This window comes from Dendrobates tinctorius, unplaced genomic scaffold (assembly GCF_039654945.1).
Source record: "Dendrobates tinctorius isolate UK_male_01 unplaced genomic scaffold, ASM3965494v1 ptg000460l, whole genome shotgun sequence".
Taxonomy (NCBI): Eukaryota; Metazoa; Chordata; class Amphibia; order Anura; family Dendrobatidae; genus Dendrobates; species Dendrobates tinctorius.
The window spans coordinates 54,966-77,186 of record NW_027362122.1 but is presented as its reverse complement, the minus strand read 5'-3'; the positions used below and the strand labels follow the sequence as shown (position 1 = coordinate 77,186).

Below are 22,221 nucleotides of genomic sequence, written 5' to 3'. Positions count from 1 at the left end.
CTTTTCATAAATCTTTGTTGAAAAGGTTGTCCATGGTTGGGGGAGGGAACAGAAGAAGCAACCTTGAGTGTTACCCTGTCACCAATACGCCATGGACTTGGACCTCATGGAAGAGCCTGACACATGAGCACCTTACAGGTAGAAATAGTGCTGACTACTGGTTTGCCACTCTGTTAGCTCCATGGTGCAAGAGTAAATTTTGCCAGGTGTTTTCTCCCTGGAAGGGGATGCGCATTGGGCTGAAAAATGGCAAATGAGGTTTAACACAGATAAGTGTAAGGTTATGCACATGGGAAGGAGAAACAGATGCTATAATTACTTACTAAATGGGAAACTGCTGGGGAAATCAGACATGGAAAAAGACTTAGGCATCTTAGTCAATAAGAAGCTAAATTGGAGTGCCCAGTGTCAGGCAGCTGCCACCAAAGCAAATAGGGTCATGGGATGCATTAGAAGAGATCTGGGGACACGAGATGAAAACATAATTCTCCCCCTGTACAAATCACTCGTCAGACCACACTTGGAGTATTGTGTGCAATTTTGGACGCCGGTGCTCAAGAAAGACATTACTGAACTTGAAAGGGTTCAAAGCGGGGGATACTAAAATGATAAATGGAGTTGGTTCACTACAATACCCAGAAAGGTTATCAAAATTAGGTCTATTTACTCTAGAAAAGAGAAGACTTAGGGGAGACTTAATATATATGTACAAGTATATCAGAGGGCAATATAGAGATCTCTCCAATGAACTGTTTGTACCAAGAACTGTGACAAGAACAAGAGAGCATTCACTTCGTTTGGAGGAAAGACAATATCTGCACCAGCATAGAAGAGAGTTCTTCACGGTAAGAGCAGTGAGGCTCTGGAATTCTCTTCCTGAGGAAGTGGTGATGGCCAACTCACTGAATGAATTTAAGAAAGGAATGGATGCTTTTCTTGTGAGTAACAGTATAGAAGGTTACGAATAACAGAATATTATAGGTAGATGGTTAACCCAGCTTAGGGGGAAGGAATTTTTTTCCCTATGGAGAAAATTGGCTTCTACTCTGTGGGTTTTTTGCCTTCCCCAGGATCAACAATGCAGAACAGCTGCACTAAAAATAGGCTGAACTAGATGGACATAAGGTCTTCCTTCAGCCTTCAAAACTGTTACTATGTTACATGCTGAAATATCGAAACACGCTTGTAGAGAATTTTAAGAGTGTGTATCACAGTTCTACACTTCGCATCCCGGAAACGTCAAATTATCATTGCAAAACATTAGCAACAGCAACAGTGTTAGTGGTATGAGCAATTTATGTGAGTCATTTCACAGATTTTTTTAGACCAGCCCATGCACCAGCAGAACAGAGTACAAGTCTAACATGTTGTGATCAGTTGGTGAAGATGGTGCAGGAGTATTTCAAGCTTAATATCAATGCTATCAGGGGGAATTTGGACCCTTTTGCATTTTGGTCTTCAAAAATGGAAGAGTGGCCAGTCACGCTTTAAAGGTTTTGTTATGCCCATTAGCCAGTGTTTTCTCAGAATGTGTCTTCAGCGCTGACTAATGACCATGTACTCCTTTACCTTAAATATTTCCTATTTGGGTAGCTGTATTGGTCAAGACACAACTTGTGAGCTATATTAAATCTATACGGAATCAGATTAACACCAAAGTAAACTAGAAATTCTTTAGTGCAAAATTAATAAGACATGATTACATTAAAAAGCATTAACCCCTTCCCAACCAGTGACACAGCGTATGCATCATGAAAGTCGGTGCAAATCCAACCAATGATGCATGTGCGGTGTCATGACTTTAAAGACCCCCCTACGGGTCGGGTGACCGGGGTCAATGAAAGTTCACCAGACCCGCAGATACAGGGGGCTTTGTACTTCACCACAGGGGGGATGGCTTCGCCCCCACGTGGCTACGATCACTCTGATTGGCTGTTAAAAGTGAAACAGCCAATCAGAGCGATAGTAATATTTCATCATTGAAATTTGATGAAATATTACAAACCAGCCATGGCCGATGCTGCAACAGCATCGGACATGGCTGGAGAAATCGATCTGACCCCCTCATGGCTAACAGGGGTGATCTGCCCCCGCCACAATGACAGCGGCGATCTGCTGCCGCTGTCATCATCTGCTCCCCCGCCTTCCCTCCGCTCCCCCCAGCTTCCAATCACCTCTCCTCCCACCCCCCGGTACCTTCCGAGTGCCGCTGTCACTCCAGTTGTCCCGCGGTCCCAGATCATGGGTGCTGCCACCTTGGAAAATGGCGCTCAAATCTGCCGGCTGCAGATTCCATTCATTCATTTTGACCATGCATACAGCCTAGAGAGTATCCCACATGAAGTAAATTAAAACATAACCTTTAATGAACCATTAAAAGGACATAACACACAAAAACATTACAAAAATGTGCTCATGTGAACCAGTGCTCAATAAAAAATGGTTTGGTCTCACCATTGGTATTAGATATAGCATTCCAGCATCAGGGCGTATCCTGCTGGAGAGGCGATCCACTCATGGGCAGCCGAGACATGGGAAAAACAGTGTTAATGTTAAGTATTCTCCTACACTCCCTGTCATGCCCCAGCATTACTCCTGTCCTAACAAGGACAGGCCCCAAGTGGATCCTGTAGTGGACACCCCCACTGATGAGGGGAAAAATAGACAGAAAAGCTCCCTACGCGTTTCTTCCCCAATGGTGGGGATTCATCAGGGGAGTCAAATAGATATAAAGCAGTAGCAAAGGATTTATATAGTTAGTGTTATCCGTTAAGTCCACAGGCCCTGCAGTGGCGAGGTGCCTAACAAACTAGTGTGACTGTCCCTGTCACTACCAAGTGGAGTCCTGGAGGGGAAAGCACATGGACTCTTGATAAAGACTCCATTACTAGTAAGCTCCACCCCCGGCATCTGACATCAGGTCACAAACTGCTACTTATATTAACCCCCTGCATTCCATCAGCTGCTACCGGTATTAACCTCCTGTTCTCCAAAATGCAGGACGCATGCAAGGAAATGGCCATATTCCTCATTGTTTCTAATGTCATATATCATGCGTCCAAACTGTGATCGGTATCATAAAAAGGTTAATGCAGCCTCCTCCTATATTCCAAAATACAGGACGTGTGAAACAGAAGCTGCCACAGTGCACATAATTACCAGAATCACATTTAATGCGATCAGAGTGTGAATGGTGTCCTAGAGCAATGAATACAGCTGCTACTGATATTAACCCCCTGCATTCCATCAGCTGCTACCGATTACCAGAATCGCATTTGTTGTGATCATAGTGTGAATGGTGTCCTAGAGCAATACATATGGCTGCTACTGATATTAACCACCTGCATTCCATCAGCTGCTACCAATGTTAACCTCTTGTTTTCCAAAATGCAGGACGCATGCATGCAAGGAAACGGCCATGACATGACGGTACTCGTGATTCAAGTGAGCTTGAAACAAGCCCATAATTACCCTCGCATGATCACCACCCACCAGTTATTACGAAAAAACACCTCCCCCCATTAAATACACCAGACAACTAATGGATTTAATGGCCACAGCAGCCTTTTATTAACAAGTATTACAAACATTTATGTAACATTTTAAAGCCAAACAATTTTACCATAGGAGGCGGTCCTCGAAGCCCCAAAGTTAGAAAGCCACCAATTCTCAGAAAGTTCCACCAACATTCTATACCAAATTCGGACGTACATGAGACCGAAATCTAGCCGATTCCCACCGCCCAATCCTCTTAACCACTTCTTCACCCAGGCCTAACCTTGCTGCCTCCATGGCTGCCCCAATTCGAAATGAGTGTCCACTATAGTCCATTGCCGATATGCCCTCCAACTCCAGACAGCGACAAAATATTGTCACAAATTGAAAACGCTACAAAAACGAACCATCAGCATGCACTAACAAAGGATCGTGCTGAATCCCTCCCTGGGACATAAAGTTCCTCGCACAGGCCACTGGATACAAAGGTGAACCGGGGACTTCAAACAGAACTACCTTACATCCTTTCCCCGTCACATCAGTCTTTGAGGAACGGAGAAACACCACCACCCGATCTGCCAACACGTCCACTTCCTCCCTCAACACTCCCCCCTTTTTGTACCTGGACGGACTGATCAATTCCCCCAGGCGAAAGGCCCCAAAAAAACGCCAAAGCAAAAGCCGCCTTAAATAAATCCACTTTCCAATTTGAATAACACACTTGCGATAAATGTCGACCAATAATCATCAAAATTTCGTACGAAACTGGTCTCCTAGTGTCAGCCGATTTCCAACTCTTCCTCTACCAGAAAAGATTTAGTCCAATCTTTTAAGCCCCTTGACTTAAAAACAAAAGCCAGGCCTGCCATAAACTTGTTCACCATAGACACCGACCAACCTGACTCCCAACAATGACCCACTAGCAGAACCAACTTACTCTCATCATCCATAACATCCCCAAAAGATGACCCCCAACTCTCTCACATACTCCATGCCTTCCCGTATTGTTTCCATGACCTGTCTGACAATGAACTAGAAAGCAATTCCCTCACTGCCCGCAAGGAAGGTTCCATAGGTCTATTGGGCATTCCCAGCTCACTGGTTCCGCGTGAGGCGCCAGCTTCCGAAATCGATCCCACTGGGAAAGAGAAAGAGCATCAATGATAGGATTACGCGGAATTGCCTTGACCTCGGTGACGATCCATAGATTAAATGACAAACCCACAAGCACCAGATGCTGCAACACTTTTACCACTGCCGGAGAATCAGCAGACAAAATTTATCGCTGCCACCACTCCTTGCTGCTCACACTAAAAACGAACCTTCGTATTTTTTAACTTCCTCGCCCCACAGAGCCAAAGCCATCACAATCGGGAACAAGTGCACCAAAATCCTGTTTTCCAACAAATCCAGCTCGGCCCAAGCACGAGGCCAACTCGCCACCATCCACTTCGCGCGAAAGTACAAACAAAAACCTTGCCTTGCATCACTGTCAATCAGAAAACCCAACACCTCAGCATCCGCTAACAGCTGAATCCAAATAGATCTGCCGTTGTACTCTTCAAAAAAAACGAGACCATACCTTCAAATCATTTTTTAATTCTTTCTTAAGTCTGATGAAATGAACCGGGGATTTCACTCCCACAGTCACCAGAGACAGCCGTCTACAAAAGGCACGACCCATCGGCATAATCCTACAGGCAAAATTCAGCTTGCCCAGCAGCGACTGCAGATTCCGTAGCAAAATTTTTTGAGATCCGAGGGCCCTCAAACCTCCTCCCACAGCGCAAGCAATTTATCAGACGGCAATCTGCATTCCATAGCCACAGTATCGATTTCGATGCCCAAAAAACTCAACACTGACAATGGCCCAACGGTTTTCTCGGCCGCCAATGGAACCTCAAACCTTTTAGACACACTTTCCATAGTATGCAACAAAACCGAACAGTCCGACGCATCAGCAGGGCCAACAAACAAAAAATCATTGAGATAATGAATGCAAGAACTCAAACCTGATACATCCTTAACAACCCATTTTAAAAATGTACTGAACATTTCAAAGTATGCACAGGAAAGCGAACAGCCCATAGGAAGACAACGGTCCACGAAAAACCCGCCATCCCAAAAACAGCCTAGTAAATGCAAACTATCCGGATGAACTGGCAACAGACTAAACGCCGCCTCAATGTCCGTTTTTGCCAACAACGCTCCTTTTCCACACAACCGTACCAGTCCATGGCCTCATCAAACAACGTGTACAATACTGAACACAGCTGTGGATCTATCCCATCATTAACCGATGACCCTTTGGGAAAAGATAAGTGATGAAAAAGCCTAAACATTTTAGGCTCTTTCTTAGGAACCACACCAAGTGGTGATAACCTCAAGTTACTTAGTGGGACTGTAGCAAACGGACCTGCCATCCTGCTCAAACTAACTTCTTTCCCTAACTTGTCAGAAACCACCTCCGGATATTGTAATGCCGACTTAAAATTTTTTGTATTCAAACATATTTCATGATCGACAAAAGGGATCTTAAAACCATCCCTAAAACCTTCGTACAACAAGACTGCAGCAGCAGTATCTGGGTACCTACTTAGGAAACCCGCCATCGCGTCCAGCCGTACCGGCGTCTCCCCTCTTTTCAACATTGTCGCCCCCTTTTGCTCTGCTACACTTAAAACATTTTGCTGCGCCGTGAGAGCCCCCGCAGGTTGCACATTCGTCCTTAAACTTGTATTTACCCCCGAACTTACATGTCCCTTCGTTAAAGGCGAAGCAGAGCCCTTTTTGCACCGCCACCGAGTGTCCTGACTGCCCGAAGCCCCTGGTGCCCCCCTGAAAGGGCTGGATCCCCGACCCCAACCGAAACAGAACCATCACCTTCATCCAGAGAGCAATATCCTTGTGATCCCACCGAATATTGGGACGAACCGCTTTACGCTGACGAAACTGTTCATCGTAACGTAGCCAACCCTGACCCCCATAAACCCGGTAGGCTTCACCTATCGCATCCATATAACAAAACAGGCCAGCACAATTCTCCAGGGCCTTTTCCCCAATAACACTGGCTAAAATCGCAAATGCTTGCAACCAATTAGGGAAGGTTCTGGGTATTAGGCGGTAGCCTCCTCCTTTCCTCATCCTCTTTTTTAAAATCATCCCTCCTAAGCCTATCCAAATTGAAACGTTCCAGCGGTAATAACGAAAATATCTCGATGTATTCCCCTTTCCATATTTTTTCTCTCGTCTCCTGTTTTAAATGAGCCCCCAATGGACCCTCAAAACACACGTAAACTTCCCGTTTCGCTGCATCATCCAAGCGTACCTCAGACTCCCTATTCTTTTCACTACGAGCCACTGCCACCATCAATGGCTCCTCAGCCTGTCAACTACTCCCTGCCGCCTCCCCACTTTCCCCAGAAACCGCCGGTGTTCCCGAACCCGCATCCCCTAAACTACCCGATAAGCCCGACAGACCCATAGGTCCCAATGCAGTACCAAGACCCCCTACCCATGCCGCTGAAGGCAACGTACCTCCTTGCTGCCCCCCGGATCCCCACATCATGGATAATTCCCTCAAGCCGTGCAAAATCAACCCAGCTCCCCCAATAACACCCCCGTGAAACCTCCTGCCCACTAGCCTCAGGGGAAGCTATATAGGGATTAAAAGGAAAAAGGTTATTTCCCTCACCTAGCTGCTTGGGTGCTGTGAGTTTATCAATACCCATAAAGCGGATGGTGACAGTATCCCCTCCATGTGTGCCATTTATATGTCTAGCAATGGGGGTATCCCTCTGGTTACGAATATCCCCCAAATGCTCACCAATACGTCTTCTGAATTCTTGGATCGTTTTCCTGAGGTCATCCCACAATCACATTGAGCCCTGTAAATAATACCTTTAGTTTTACAGTTAATGAATTCCTTAATTTGATAGTACTGCTGTGTATTAGAATTGAACAATTCCCTCCCCACCTCCACAGAATCACATGCCACACAGTTTCCGCACTTGTAGCAGCCTACCGGTTTCCTTGGTAGCCACGTTTCCTGTTTCGGTGGGGCAAAGGGATTGTGTACCAAACGATCACTCAGGGTTCGGCACTTCCTACACATGATTTGGGGACTTTCTCCAATCACATCTCTCAAGTCCTCGTCCATTTTAAGGATGTCCCAGTGTTTCTTAATGATCTGTCTCACCGCCGGTGCCCCATTATCAAAAGAACAGATTAGTCTCATTTCTTTTGGTACCCTCTCTTTTCTATTGAGGGGAGTTAACAACGTAGTCCTTGGTTGATGGTTCGCAAATCGATATGCCTCCCTCAACACCCTGTCCGATACCCCCTGGATAGAAATCTTTGTCTTAGATCGTCTGCCTTGACCTTAAAATCAGCATTATCCTAGCAATTACATTTTAACCTAAGGTATTTACCCTTAGGAATTCCTCTTTTGAGGGGGTATGGGTGGTGACTCTCCCACCTCAAGAGTGAGTTGGTGGCAGTGGGTTTCCTGTAGACAGTTGTTTGCAAACTGTCACCCCTCGCGGATTTTGTAATCATTACATCCAGAAATGGTATTTGTCTCTCCTGTATATCAGAAGTGACATTAGAAACAATGAGGAATATGGCCGTTTCCTTGCATGCATGCGCCCTGCATTTTGGAAAACAGGAGGTTAATATTGGTAGCAGCTGATGGAATGCAAGGGGTTAATATCAGTAGCAGCCGTATGTATTGCTCTAGGACACCATTCACACTATGATCACAACAAATGCGATTCTGGTAATCGGTAGCAGCTGATGGAATGCAGGGGGTTAATATCAGTAGCAGCTGTATTCATTGCTCTAGGACACCATTCACACTCTGATCGCATTCATTGCGATTCTGGTAATTATGTGAACTGTGGCAGTTTGTTTCACGCGTCCTGTATTTTGGAACATAGGAGGAGGCTGCATTAACCTGTTTATGATACCATTCACACTTTGGACGTATGAAATACGATATTAGAAATAATAGATAATATGGCCGTTTCCTTGCATGCGTCCTGCATTTTGGATAACAGGAGGTTAATATCGGGAGCAGCTGATGGAATGCAGGGGGTTAATATCAGTAGCAGCTTGCGACCTCATGTCAGATGCCAGGGGTGGAGCTTACTAGTAATGGAGTCTTTATCAAGAGTCCATGTGCTTTCCCCTCCAGGACTCCACTTGGTAGTGACAGGGACAGTCACACTAGTTTGTTAGGCACCTCGCCACTGCAGGGCCTGTGGACTTAACAGATAACACAAACTCTATATATCCTTTCCTACTGCTTTATATCTATTTGACTCCCCTGATGAATCCCCACCATAGGGGAAGAAACACGTAGGGAGCTTTTCTGTCTATTTTTCCCTTTACCAGTGGGGGTGTCCACTACAGGATCCACTTGGGGCCTGTCCTTGTTAGGACAGGAGTAATGCTGGGGCACGACAGGGAGTGTAGGAGAATACTTAACATTAACACTGTTTTTCCCTTGTCTCGGCTCCCCATGAGTGGATCATCTCTCCAGCAGGATACGCCCTGATGCTGGAATGCTATCTATCTACTATATAATTGTCTAAGTCTGTCTGTCTGTCCGTCATGGAAATCCCGCCTCGCTGATTGGTCGCGGCCTAACTGCCGCGACCAATCAGTGACAGTTGCTTAGTCGTCACGGCAACACAGCCGCATCGCTTATTGTACAGGCACATCACTGCTGCGTCACTCATTACACAGGCACAGTCCTGTACATATTCTGGAGTACAATACATTATGTAACAGCAGAACAATGACAGCAGCTCTGGGTGTAACTGGAGTACAATGATCCCAGCAAACAGATGAACGGCATACTAGGGCACACAAATCACCACATTACCAGACGGAGCTATTTATCTGAAGTATTGCGGCATATGATTCAGTCAAAAAAGGAGGTGCTTTCTTAAAAAAACATGAATATTTCAATGTGAAGCAAAAAAAGAAGAAATATGCAGCACTCACCAATGTAGCTGAAAAACTGTGAGTCTTTATTTCACATAATTTCCATCAAATGTGTGGACATGCAGGACGTGGAGGAATGCTAGGGGAGGGAGGTGCCGGACAACGGCCGTTTCGTGATTACTCGCTTCTACTGGTCCAGGTGAGGAGATTAGCTAAAGGTCATTCCCTATATAGGATCACAGACCTTACTAATTAACATACATAACAAGTTGTGAAACAAACATTTACAAAAAATATATAGTTATACAATACACAGAGTGCAAGATACTAGTAAAGAATAAATCTTTCCATGTCGATTTACAAGATAATCTATATTTTTACAATATCATAGGAAGATTATAATCTAAATAACTTTACATACAATTTTTTATATAACATTTTTTATAAAAATACTGATAGATCGATCCGGTCATTTAGTCCCAAAGGACCTTGTGCTTTCGCTTTAAGGATCCATTTTGCTTCTTGTTGCAATAAAGCTTTGTCATGGTTACCTCCTTGAGGTGGAAAATTGACCTTTTCAATCCCTGCAAAACTCAAAATTTCTGGGTTAGCTTTATGCACATCTTGAATATGCTTAATTAATCGCAGTGAGCCCTTTCCTGATGACATTAGCGCTTTTGAGCGCAGCGACGGCCTGCGCACGGCCGCTAAGCCTCTCCCCCTGCCGCGTCTCCGCCGGTAGCGGCGCAACCAAACTGCAGCAGGTTGCGTTTGGCGCAGGTCGGCGCACAGTCAAAAAGACGCATGCGCCGCCAAACGCATACTGCGCACGGCCTGCACCCCCAGTGATAAAGATAGGGGACGCAGGACGCATGCAGCGTCATGCGCCGGTAGGCGGAGCTACCGGCTGAGGCGCGGCAGGGGGCGGGGCTTAGTGGCGGCCGTGCGCAGGCCGTCGCTGCGCTCAAATGCGCTAGTGTGAAACTAGCCTTATTTTTTGTCCATGTGGTTATTTTTATATTGGAAAAACTATAAGACCACTTACGATACGTTTTGGTGAACACTATAGATCTATTACATCAGGTAAGGGCTCACTGCGATTAATTAAGCATATTCAAGATGTGCATAAAGCTAACCCAGAAATTTTGAGTTTTGCAGGGATTGAAAAGGTCAATTTTCCACCTCAAGGAGGTAACCATGACAAACCTTTATTGCAACAAGAAGCAAAATGGATCCTGAAAGCGAAAGCACAAGGTCCTTTGGGACTAAATGACCGCATCGATCTATCAGTATTTTTATAAAAAATGTTATATAAAAAATTGTATGTAAAGTTATTTAGATTATAATCTTCCTATGATATTGTAAAAATATAGATTATCTTGTAAATCGACATGGAAAGATTTATTCTTTACTAGTATCTTGCACTCTGTATATTGTATAACTATATATTTTTTGTAAATGTTTGTTTCACAGCTTATGTATGTTAATTAGTAAGGTCTGTGATCCTATATAGGGAATGACCTTTAGCTAATCCCCTCACCTGGACCCGTAGAAGCGAGTAATCGCGAAACGGCCGTTGTCCGGCACCTCCCTCCCCTAGCATTCCTTCACGTCCTGCATGTTCACACATTTGATGGAAATTATATGAAAGACTCACAGTTTTTCAGCTACATTGGTGAGTGCTGCATATTTCTTCTTTTTTTGCTTCACATTGTAACTGGAGTACAATACATTAGGTAAGATCTGAACAGTGACAGCAGCTCTGGGTGTAACAGGAGTATAATTCATTAGGTAAGAGAAGATCTGTGACTGCAGCTCTGGGTGTAACTTGCATAAAATACATTAGGTAACAGCAGAAAAGTGACTGCAGCTCTGTGTAACTGGAATACAATACATTAGCTATGATCTGAACAGTGACTGCAGCTCTGGCTGTACCAGGAGTATAATACATTAGGTAAGAGCAGAACGGTGACTGCAGCTCTGGGTGTAACTGGAGTACAATACATTAGGTAACAGCAGAACAGTGACAGCAGCTCTGGGTGTAACTGGAGTACAATGCATTAGGTAAAAGCAGAACAGTGACTGCAGCTCTGGGAGTAACTGGAGTACAATACATTAGATAACAGCAGAATAGTGAAAGCAGCTCTGGGTGTAACAGGAGTACATTAGGTAACAGGAGAATAGTGACTGCAGATCTGGGTGTAACTTGAGTACAATACATTTGGTAAGATCTGAACAGTGACTGCAGCTCTGGCTGTAACAGGAGTATAATACATTAGGTAAGAGCAGAACGGTGACTGCAGCCCAAGGTGTAACTGGAATACAATACATTAGGTAAAAGCAGAACAGTGACTGCAGCTCTGGGAGTAACTGGAGTACAATACATTAGGTAACAGCAGAAAAGTGACTGCAGATCTGGGTGTAACTGGAGTACAATACAATAGGTAACAGCAGAACAGTGACAGCAGCTCTAGGTGTAACTGGAGTACCCTACATTAGGTAACAGCAGAACAGAGACTGCAGCTCTGGGTGTAACAGGAGTACATTAGGTAACAGCAGAACAGGGACTGCAGATCTGGGTGTAACTGGAGTACACTACATTAGGTAACAGCAGAACAGTGACTGCAGCTCTGGGTGTAACAGGAGTACATTAGGTAACAGGAGAATAGTGACTGCAGATCTGGGTGTAACTTGAGTACAATACATTTGGTAAGATCTGAACAGTGACTGCAGCTCTGGCTGTAACAGGAGTATAATACATTAGGTAAGAGCAGAATGGTGACTGCAGCTCTGGGTGTAACTGGAGTACAATACATTTGGTAACAGCCGAACAGTGACTGCAGCTGTGGGTGTTACTGGAGTACAATACATTAGTTAACAGCAGAACAGTGACTGCAGCTCTGGCTGTATCTGGAGTACAATACATTAGGTAACAGCAGAACAGTGACTGCAGCTCTGGCTGTAACTGGAGTACAATACATTAGGTAACAGCAGAACAGTGACAGCAGCTTCGGGTGTAACAGGAGTATAATACACTAGATGGCCCGATTCTATCGCATCGGGTATTTTAGAGTCTCTGTTAAAATACAAAATAGTTATATACCTTCCAACGGCCCCAGGAAACTTTCTCTCCTCTCACCACGCCCCCGTCTTCTTCCGTTTCCAGCAATGCTTAGCGAGAAGGGCTGAAGATGACGTCACTCTCGCAAGAACGCGACGTCATCAGCGGTGTTTCTCGTAAAGCATTACTTGAATCGGAAGATGCCGAGAGCGTGGTGAGAGGAGAGAAAGAGTCCGGGGGCCATCGGGAGGTGAGTATATCACTATTTATTATTTTAACAGAGACTCTAGAATACCCGATGCGATAGAATCGGGCCACCATCTAGTATCTAATACCAATGGTGAGACCAAACCATTTTTTATTTAGCACTGGTTCACATGAGCACTTTTTTGTAATGTTTTTATGTGTTATGTCCTTTTAATGGTTCCTTAAAGGTTATGTTTTAATTTACTTCATGTGGGATACTCTCTAGGCTGTGTGCAACATTTAACACCTGAGGGTTTTTTTGGAATAGTGTCAAAAAGCTCACACTGTAGCTGAATGCATAATTCATTTTGATCACTGTGATAAACTCTCACAGCGATCAAAATAAAATAAAAAGTAAATAAACCCCCCCTTTATCACCCCCATAGGTAGGCACAAATAATAAAATAAAGAAAATATTTTTATTTTTCCATTAGGGTTGGAAATAGGATTAGGGTTAGCGTTAAAGTTAGGGTTAGGGTGGAATTAGGGTTAGAATTAGGGTTAGAGTGGAATTAGGGCTAGGGTTGGAATTAGGGTTAGGGTGGAATTAGGGTTAAGATTAGGGGTGTGTTGGGGTTACGGTTTGGATTAGGGTTAGGGGTGTGTTGTGGTTAGGGTTATGGTTAGAGTTGGGATTATGGCTATGGATGTGTTGGGGTTAGGGTTGTGGTTAGGGGTGTGTTGGGGTTAGGTTTGGACTTAGAATTGAGGCTTTTCCACTGTTTATGCACATCAGGGGGGTCTCCAGACCTGACATTGTGCCACCATTGATTCCAGCCAATTTTGCATTCAAAAAGTCAAACGGTGCTCCCTCCCTTCCAATCCCCGACGTGTGTCCAAACAGTGGTTTACCCCAACATATGGGGTATCAGCGTACTCAAGACAAACTGGAAAACAACTTTTGGGGTCAAATTTATCCTGTTACTCTTGTGAAAATAAAAATTGCGAGCTAAAATATCATTTTTTGAGGAAAAAAAATGATTTTTTATTTTCACAGCTTTGCGTTATAAACTTCTGTGAAGCACTTGGGGGTTCAAAGTGCTCACCACACATCTAGATATGTTCCTTGGGGGGTCTAATTTCCAAAATGGGGTCACTTGTGGGGGTTTTTCACAGTTTAGTCACATCAGGGGCTCTGCAAATGTAACATGACGCCCGCAGACCATTCCATCAAGTCGGCATTTCAAAACGTCACTACTTCCCTTCCAAGCCCTGACGTGTGCCCAAACAGTGGTCCCCCCAACATATGGGGTACCAGCGTACTCAGGACAAACTGGACAACAACTTTTGGGGTCCAATTTATCCTGTTACCCTTGTAAAAAAAAATTGCGGCTAAAAATCATTTTTTTGAGGAAAAAATTTTTTTATTTTCACGGCTCTGCGATATAAACTTCTGTGAAGCACTTGGGGGTTCAAGGTGCTCATCACATATCTAGATAAGTTCCTTGGGGGGTCTAGTTTCCAAAATAGGGTCACTTGTGGGGGGTTTCCACAGTTTAGGCACATCAGGGGCTCTGTAAATGTAACATGACGCCCGCAGACCATTCCATCAACTCAGCATTTCAAAATGTCACTACTTCCCTTCTGAGCCCTGACATATGCCCGAACAGTGGTTCCCCCTCACTTATGGGGTACCAGCGTACTCAGGACAAACTGTACAACAACTTTTAGGGTTCAATTTCTCCTGTTACCCTTGTGAAAATAAAAAATTGCGGACTAAAAAATAATTTTTTGAGGAAACAAAAATATTTTCTATTCTCATGGCTCTGCGATATAAACTTCTGTGCTCACTATGCATCTAGATAAGTTCCTTAGGGGGTCTAGTTTCCAAAATGGGGTCATTTGTGGGGGAGCTCCAAAGTTTAGGCACACAGGGGCTCTCCAAACACGACATGGTGTCCACTAACGATTGGAGCTAATTTTCATTTCAAAAAGTCAAATGGCGCTCCTTCCCTTCTGAGCTCTCCCATGTGCCCAAACAGTGGTTCCCCCCACATATAGGGTACGAGCGTACTCAGGACAAACTGGACAACAACTTTTGTGGTCTAATTTCTCTTGTTAGCCATGTGAAAATAAAAAATAGCGTGCTAAAAAATCATTTTTGAGGAAAAAAAATGATTTTTTTATTTTCACTGCTCAGCGTTATAAACTTTTGTGAAGCACTTGGGGGTTCAAAGTGCTCACTACACATCTAGATAAGTTCCTTAAGGGGTCTAGTTTCCAAAATAGTGTCACTTGGGTGTTTTCACTGTTTAGGCACACAGGGGCTCTCCAAACGCGACATGGTGTCCGATAACGATTGGAGCTAATCTTCCATTCAAAAAGTCAAATGGCTCTCCTTCCCTTCTGGACCCTGCCGTGCGTCCAAACAGTGGTTTATGACCACATATGAGGTATCGGTGTACTCAAGAGAAATTGCCCAACAAATTTTAGGATCCATTTTATCCTGTTGCCCATGTGAAAATGAAAAAACTGAGACTAAAAGAAAATTTTTGTGAAAAAAAAGTACTTTTTTTTATGGATCAATTTGTGAAGAACCTGGGGTTTCAAAGTGATCACTATGCATCTAGATAAGTTCCTTGGGGGGTCTAATTTCCAAAATGGGGTCACTTGTGGGGGAGTTCCAATGTTTAGGCACACAGGGGCTCTCCAAATGCGACATGGCAACCGCTAAATATTCCAGCATATTTTCCATTCTAAAAGTCAAATGGTGCTCCTTCCCTTCTGAGCCCTGCCGTGCGCCCAAACAGTGGTTTATGACCACATATGAGGTATCGGTGTACTCAGGAGAAATTGCCCAACAAATTTTAGGATCCATTTTATCCTGTTGCCTATGTGAAAATGAAAAAATTGATGCTAAAAGAAAATTTTTGTTGGAAAAATTAAAATGTCCATGTTTTCCTTCCACATTGCTTTAGTTCCTGTGACGCACCTGAAGGGTTAATAATCTTCTTGAATGTAGTTTTGAGTAGCTTGAGGGGTGCAGTTTTTACAATGGTGTCACTTTTGGGTATTTTCTGCCACATAGACCCCTCAAAGTGACTTCAAATGTGAGTTGGTCCCTAAAAAAATGGTTTTGTAAATTTTGTTGTAAAAATGAGAAATCACTGGTCAACTTTTAACCCTTATAACTTCCTAACAAAAAAAAATTTGTTTCCAAAATTGTGCTGATGTAAAGTAGACATGTGGGAAATGTTATTTAGTAACTATTTTATGTCACATAACTCTCTGGTTTAACAGAATAAAAATTCAAAATTTGAAAATTGTGAAATTTTCTAACTTTTTACCAAATTTCTGATTTTTTCACAAATAAATGCAAAAATTATCGACCTAAATTTACCACTATAATGAAGCCCAGTATGTCACGAAATAATATTCCCAGAATCGCTAGGATCCGTTGAAGCGTTCCAGAGTTATTACCTCATAAAGGGACAATGGTCAGAATTGCAAAAAAAATGGCCTGGTCATTAAGGTCAAAATAGGCTTGGTCATGAAGGGGTTAAAAATAGAGAATGTCAGACAGAGGTAGGAACCACACAGGGTACAAGAATGGATGACAGTCATTACTCCATGTCTTGCTACTGTCGTGTTAAGAGAATAAATATGCCTAGGGTTAACCAAAGACTCAATGAGTTCAGATCAGTGCATATATTAATACTTACATAATAATAGGTCTAGATACATAGGTACCAAAATATACTTTAATTTAGCAAAGCATTGTAGTCTAAATACCCACAGTGCAAACAATACAATGGATGGGCATAAATGCATGCACTCACATATTGTGGACAAACTCCGACATAATCTAAAAAAAGATTAATTACAGAATACAAGCATATATGCACAACCATATCCAAAACATAAGCACTCTGTATAGCATGGATAATTACACCAATGTGCACAGTGGACAATTAGTCTTGACACAGACGTTTTTTAAAGCAATATAGGCAAAAGCAAGAACATTTAAAGCAAGTATACAACCTGTGTGGTCCTTAGAAATACTCCTGATGCACATTTTGCATATGGCTTCTTCTTGAGGGGTGAAGTAGGGTTCACAATACCTGCTATTTATGCTGGTCCCGCCAAATGACAGAGTGGCTTGTTGAAGCGCTCGTGCCGCCAGCACCAGACTCTGAAGTCCAAGACCCCGACGTCACCGCTCACCACCCACACGGTGAGGGAGGAGAGAGGAGACACTGATGGATGCATTGTTAAGGAGACAGGGTGGAGGAAGGTATGCAGTGTGCCACCAGAAACCTGCTTGTACACATGTGGTCAAAATTGTTGGTACCCTTCGTTTAATGACAGAAAAACCCACAATGGTGACAGAAATTGAAGCTGACAAAAGTAATAATCAAAAATCTATGAAAACTAACAAATGAAAGTCAGACATTGCTTTTCAACTATGCATCCACAGAATTTTTAAAAAAATAAAACTCATGAAATAGGCCTGGACAGAAATGATGGTACCCTTAAAAGGTTGTGGAGCAAAAAATTAAGTTGAGGCAATCATTGCAATCAAATGATTCCTGTAACTGTCAATGACACTTTTGCACCTCTCGACAGGTATTTTGGCCAACTCCTCAAGAGCAAACTGCTCCACTTGTCTCGTGTTTGAAGGTTGCCTTTTCCAGATGGCATATTTCAGCTCTTTCCAAAGATGCTCAATAGGAGTTAGGTCAGGGCTCATAGAAGGCCACTTCAGAATAGCCCAATGTTTTCCTCTTAGCCATTCTTGGGTGTTTTTAGCTGAGTGTTTTGGGTCATTGTCCTGTTCCAAGACCCATGACCTGTGACTGAGACCAAGCTTTCTGACACTGCACAGCACATTTCTCTCTACAATCACTTGATCGTCTTGAGATTTCATTGTACCCTGCACAGATTCTGGACACCCTGTGCCAGATGCAGCAGAGCAGCCCCAGAATATAACAGAGCCTCCTCCATTTTTCACAATATGGACATTGTGCTTTTCTTGATATGCTTGATACGCTTCATTTTTCCATCTGTGAACATAGAGCTGATGTGCCTTGCCAAAAAGTTCCATCTTTGTCTCATCTATCTATAGGGCATTCTCCCAGAAGCTTTGTGGCTGGTCAACATGTAGTTTGGCAAATTCCAGTCTGGCTTTATGATTTTTTTTTTTTCAACAATGTTGTCCTCCTTGGTTGTCTCCCATGAAGTCCATTTTGGCCCATACAACTGTCACGATCCATTTTTGGATCTGTGTCAGTTTTGGACTGCTCACATTTAAACTTTTTTCCTTTCTGGCCATCGGGGGTCAATGTCAGTTTTTTCCCCCCCGGTGGCTGCTGGTGTTACTACAACTTTAGTTAGTCTGCTGGTGGGTTTTTCCCCCTGGTGGCCGCGGTGGCACTCCCACCTCTGTTGTGAGTTCATTTTCCCCTTCACCATTGAGGTCTGATGAACTCCCACTTCTGGTGAAGGAAGGTAGTGAGGCTGATTACCAAACACCTGGGTATGATGATGATGACTGGGTGACGGGAATTGCTGACTGGATATAAGGCAGCCGACGCCCTTCTGCCTTGTTGGTGATCTCTCTGAGGGATTCTAGGAGACAAGTCTGATTCCTGCTCCTCAAAAGCTAAGTTTTCTGCACTGCTTTTTGCATTTGTGTTTTGTTTTGCCTTGTTTTTCTGAATTTCTGCCATTCCCTGCTGGGGTGAGTTGAATTCCTTTTTGCTGTCTTCAGAAAATACCTGAGTGCTGATATAGTCTTTTTGAAGCCTAGCGTCTTCAGGGCCTTTTTCCCTATCAGCCTGTTGGCCCTTGTTTTGATAGGGTTTTTGGCGGATTGCAGACAGCAACCTTCCTATCCTGTCCTATTTAGTTAGCTTTGGCCCCATCATTTGCTCAGCCTATCTTTCTATCTGTGTGAGTGTTTTTTCATCTTGCTTCACCGTCATTATATGTTGGGGGCTGCCTATTGCTTTGGGGTCTGCTCTGGGGCAGTTTAGATTTCCGTTTCTGTCTTTAGGCTATGTAGTTCTCCGGCTGTGATCGAGGGGTCTAGGGCACCGTAGGAACCCCCCACGGCTACTGCTAGTTGTTGTTGATAGGTTCAGGGGTCTGCAATCCGATAGCTGCCAACTTCTCTGGTTTTCTGGACTTAGCTAGTATTTCTGTTTTTTGCATCCTACGGTGACTCATTCATAACACACCTCCCTTTGTAAGGCCACCTGCTGCTGCAGATCACTGTTGGTGATACTCTTCCTGGTGCAGTGGTGGTTCAGCTTATCAGGAGCTGGCTGTGTGCAGTGGAGCTGCAGCTGAATGCTGATCTGGAGCCTTACTCTGCTGCTTGGTGCTTTGCAGCAGAGAAAGCTAAGTTTTGTTTTTTAGTTTATTTAACCCCGAGGTGTCTGTATTATCTTTCCTTTGGTTTTTGGTGCAGTTCACTTTACTCCCTGTCTCACCTCCTGGGGAGGGTATTGGGGGTTTAGCTCAGGGCTAAACAGGAGATAGGGACAGGTCGAGGACTTGGGCCTCACTACCATCAAGTATACCCCCAAGTTAAGGAAAGTCAGGGCACCCCCTTAGCATGAGGGGCAGTTTAGGAGCCCAGGTTCCTCGTTCCCACTACTGCCCTGTGACAACAACGACGGATGGTGTGATGTGACACTGATGTTCCTTGAGCTTGAAGTTCACCTTTAATTTGTTTAGCAGTTTTCCTGGGCTCTTTTGTTACCATTCATATTATCTGTCTCTTTGATTTGTCATCAATTTTACTCATGTGGCCACGTCCAGGGAGGCTGGCTATAGTCCCATGGAACTTAAATGTGCAACTATAGTCACAGGAATATCAAGCTGCTTGGAGATGGTCTTATAACTTTTACCTTTAACGTGTTTGTCTATAATTTTCTTTCTAATCTTCTAACCTTTCTAATGTCTTGAGACAGTGCTTTCCTTCGCTTCCTCTGGCCCATGTTGAGTGTGATACACCAAACAGCACAGTGAGTATCTGTAGCCCTCTATACAGGCCCACTCACTGATTCCAAGATTAGCATCACAGGTGTGTACAATTAGTAGACAAACCATGATTTAACATGTACCTTTTGTCACATTGTCACATTATTTTCAGAGGTACCATCATTTCTGTCAAGGCCTACTTCATGAGTTTTATTTTTTTTTAAATTCTGTGGAAGCATGGTTGAAAATCAATGTATGACTTTCATTTGTTCATTTTCATAGATTTTTGATTTATTATTACTTTCTTTCGTCAGATTCAAGTTATTTCTGTGACCATTGTGGGTTTTTCCATCATTAAACAAGGGGTACCAACAGTTTTGACCATGTGTGTGTGTGTATATCTACTATATAATCGTCTAATTTTGTCTGTCTGTCTGTAACGGAAATCCCACGTCGCTGATTGGTCACGTCCGGCCGGGTGCGACCAAATCAGCGACGCGGGATTTCCGTTAAAATCAGCGACATGCACAGTCCGGCCGTGAATTGGCGCAGAATTAGAAGGACGCATGCCACCGCTACCGTCAGGAGATCTGCGGCGCTAGCCGCTGACCTCCCGACGGTTGCCGCGGGTCATCTCCTGCCGCACGGATTTGCCACAATCAGCGATATTGGCGCGGAATTTAAAGGCGATCTGTAACCCCATTTTTGGCCTATCAGCTGCAGCCACCACCATCAGGGGCTTATTTGCAGCATTGTGTAATGCTGTAGATAAGCCCCCGATGAAATCTGAATGCTAAGAAAAAATAGATTATACTCATCCCAGCGTTCGGTCTGGTCTGATGGGTGTCGCCGTCCCGTCTGGCGCCTCCATCTTCATATGATAGCGTCCTCCTCCTTGCTTCTCTCTCGGCTCCTGCACACACGTACTTTATCGGCCCTGCTGAGGGCAGAGCAGAGTACTGCAGTGCGCAGGCACCCAGCCCTCTCTGACCTTTCCTGGTGCCTGCGCACTGCAGTACTTTACGCTGCCTTCAACAGGGCAGATAAAGTACGCATGCGCATGAGCCGAGGGAGAAGCAAGGAGGAGGACATCATCAAATGAAGATGGGAGGCGCCGGACCGCGACACCCACCGCACCCGCCCCCCGGTGAGTATAATCTAACGTGTTTTTCTTATTTTTCAGGTTTCATCGGGGGCATATCTACAGCATTACAGAATGCTATAGACAAGCCCCTGATGGCAGTGGCCCCAGCTTATGGGGTGACAGATTCCCTTTAAATAATCTACATACATATTCTAGAATACCCGATGTGTTAGAATCGGGCCACCATCTAATATATATATATATATATATATATATATATATATATATATATATATATATATATATTAGTTTTTTATTATATACAATGCCTTGCGATTCGGCCCTCTGGAACTTTTCAAACTTTTCCCACTTATCATGCTTCAAACATAAAGATACCAAATGTAAATTTTTGGTGAAGAATGAACAACAAGAGGAACACAATTGTGCAGTTGAATGAAATTTATTGGTCATTTTACATTTTTGTGGAAAGTCAAAAACTGAAAATTGTGGCGTGCAATATTATTCAGCCTCATTACTTTCAGTGCAGAAAACTCACTCCAGTAGTTCATTGTGGATCTGTGAATGGTCCAATGTTGTCCTCAATGACTAATGATGATAAATATAATCCACCTGTGTGTAATCAAGTCTCCGTATAAAAGCACCTGCTCTGTGATAGTCTCAAGGTTCTGTTTAAAGCACAGAGAGCATCATGAAGACCAAGGAACACAACAGGCAGGTCCGTGATACTGTTATGGAGAAGTTTAAAGCCGGATTTGGATACAAAATGATTTCCAAAACTTTACACATCCCAAGTAGCACTGTGCAAGCGATCATATTGAAATGGAAGGAGTATCATACCACTGCAAATCTACCAAGACCCGGCCGTCCCTCTAAACTTTCATCTCAAACAAGGAGAAGACTAATCAGAGATGCAGCCAAGAGGCCCATGATCACTCTGGATGAACTGCAGAGATCTACAGCTGAGGTGGCACAGTCTGTCCATAGGACAACAGTCGTTCACTGCACAAATCTGGCCTTTATGGAAGAGTGGCAAAAAGAAAGCCATTTCTCAAAGATATCCATAAAAAGTGTTTAAATTTTGCAACAAGCCACCTGGGAGACACACCAAACATGTGGAAGAAGGTGCTCTGGTCAGATGAAACCAAAATCGAACTTTTTGGCAACAATGCCAAACGATATGTTTGGCGTAAAGGCAACACAGCTCATCACCCTGAACGCACCATCCCCACTGTCAAGCATGGTGGTGGCAGCATCATGGTTTGGGTCTGCTTTTCTTCAGCAGGGACAGAAAAGATGGTTAAAATTGATGGGAAGATGGCTGGAGCCAAATACAGGACCATTCTTGAAGAAAACCTGTTGGAGTCTGCAAAAGACCTGAAACTGGGATGGAGATTTGTCTTCCCACAAGACAATGATCCCAAACATAAAGCAAAATCTA

The 22,221-nt window shown here is 43.8% G+C and overlaps 1 protein-coding gene across 3 annotated transcripts in view; it reads left to right on the top strand.

The window, feature by feature from the left end:
* MTRR (5-methyltetrahydrofolate-homocysteine methyltransferase reductase) overlaps positions 1 to 22,221 on the top strand; it is a 700,332-nt gene that overhangs the window by 653,598 nt on the left and 24,513 nt on the right. Inside the window, exon 1 of one of the 3 annotated variants that reach the window (XR_012227597.1) lies at positions 10,931 to 11,119. The exons of the other annotated variants lie outside the window; for them this stretch is intronic. The gene's annotated coding sequence lies outside the window, so the exon portion shown is untranslated. Of the gene's footprint in view, positions 1 to 10,930; positions 11,120 to 22,221 lie in introns of those variants that run through there. 3 annotated transcript variants of the gene reach the window in all.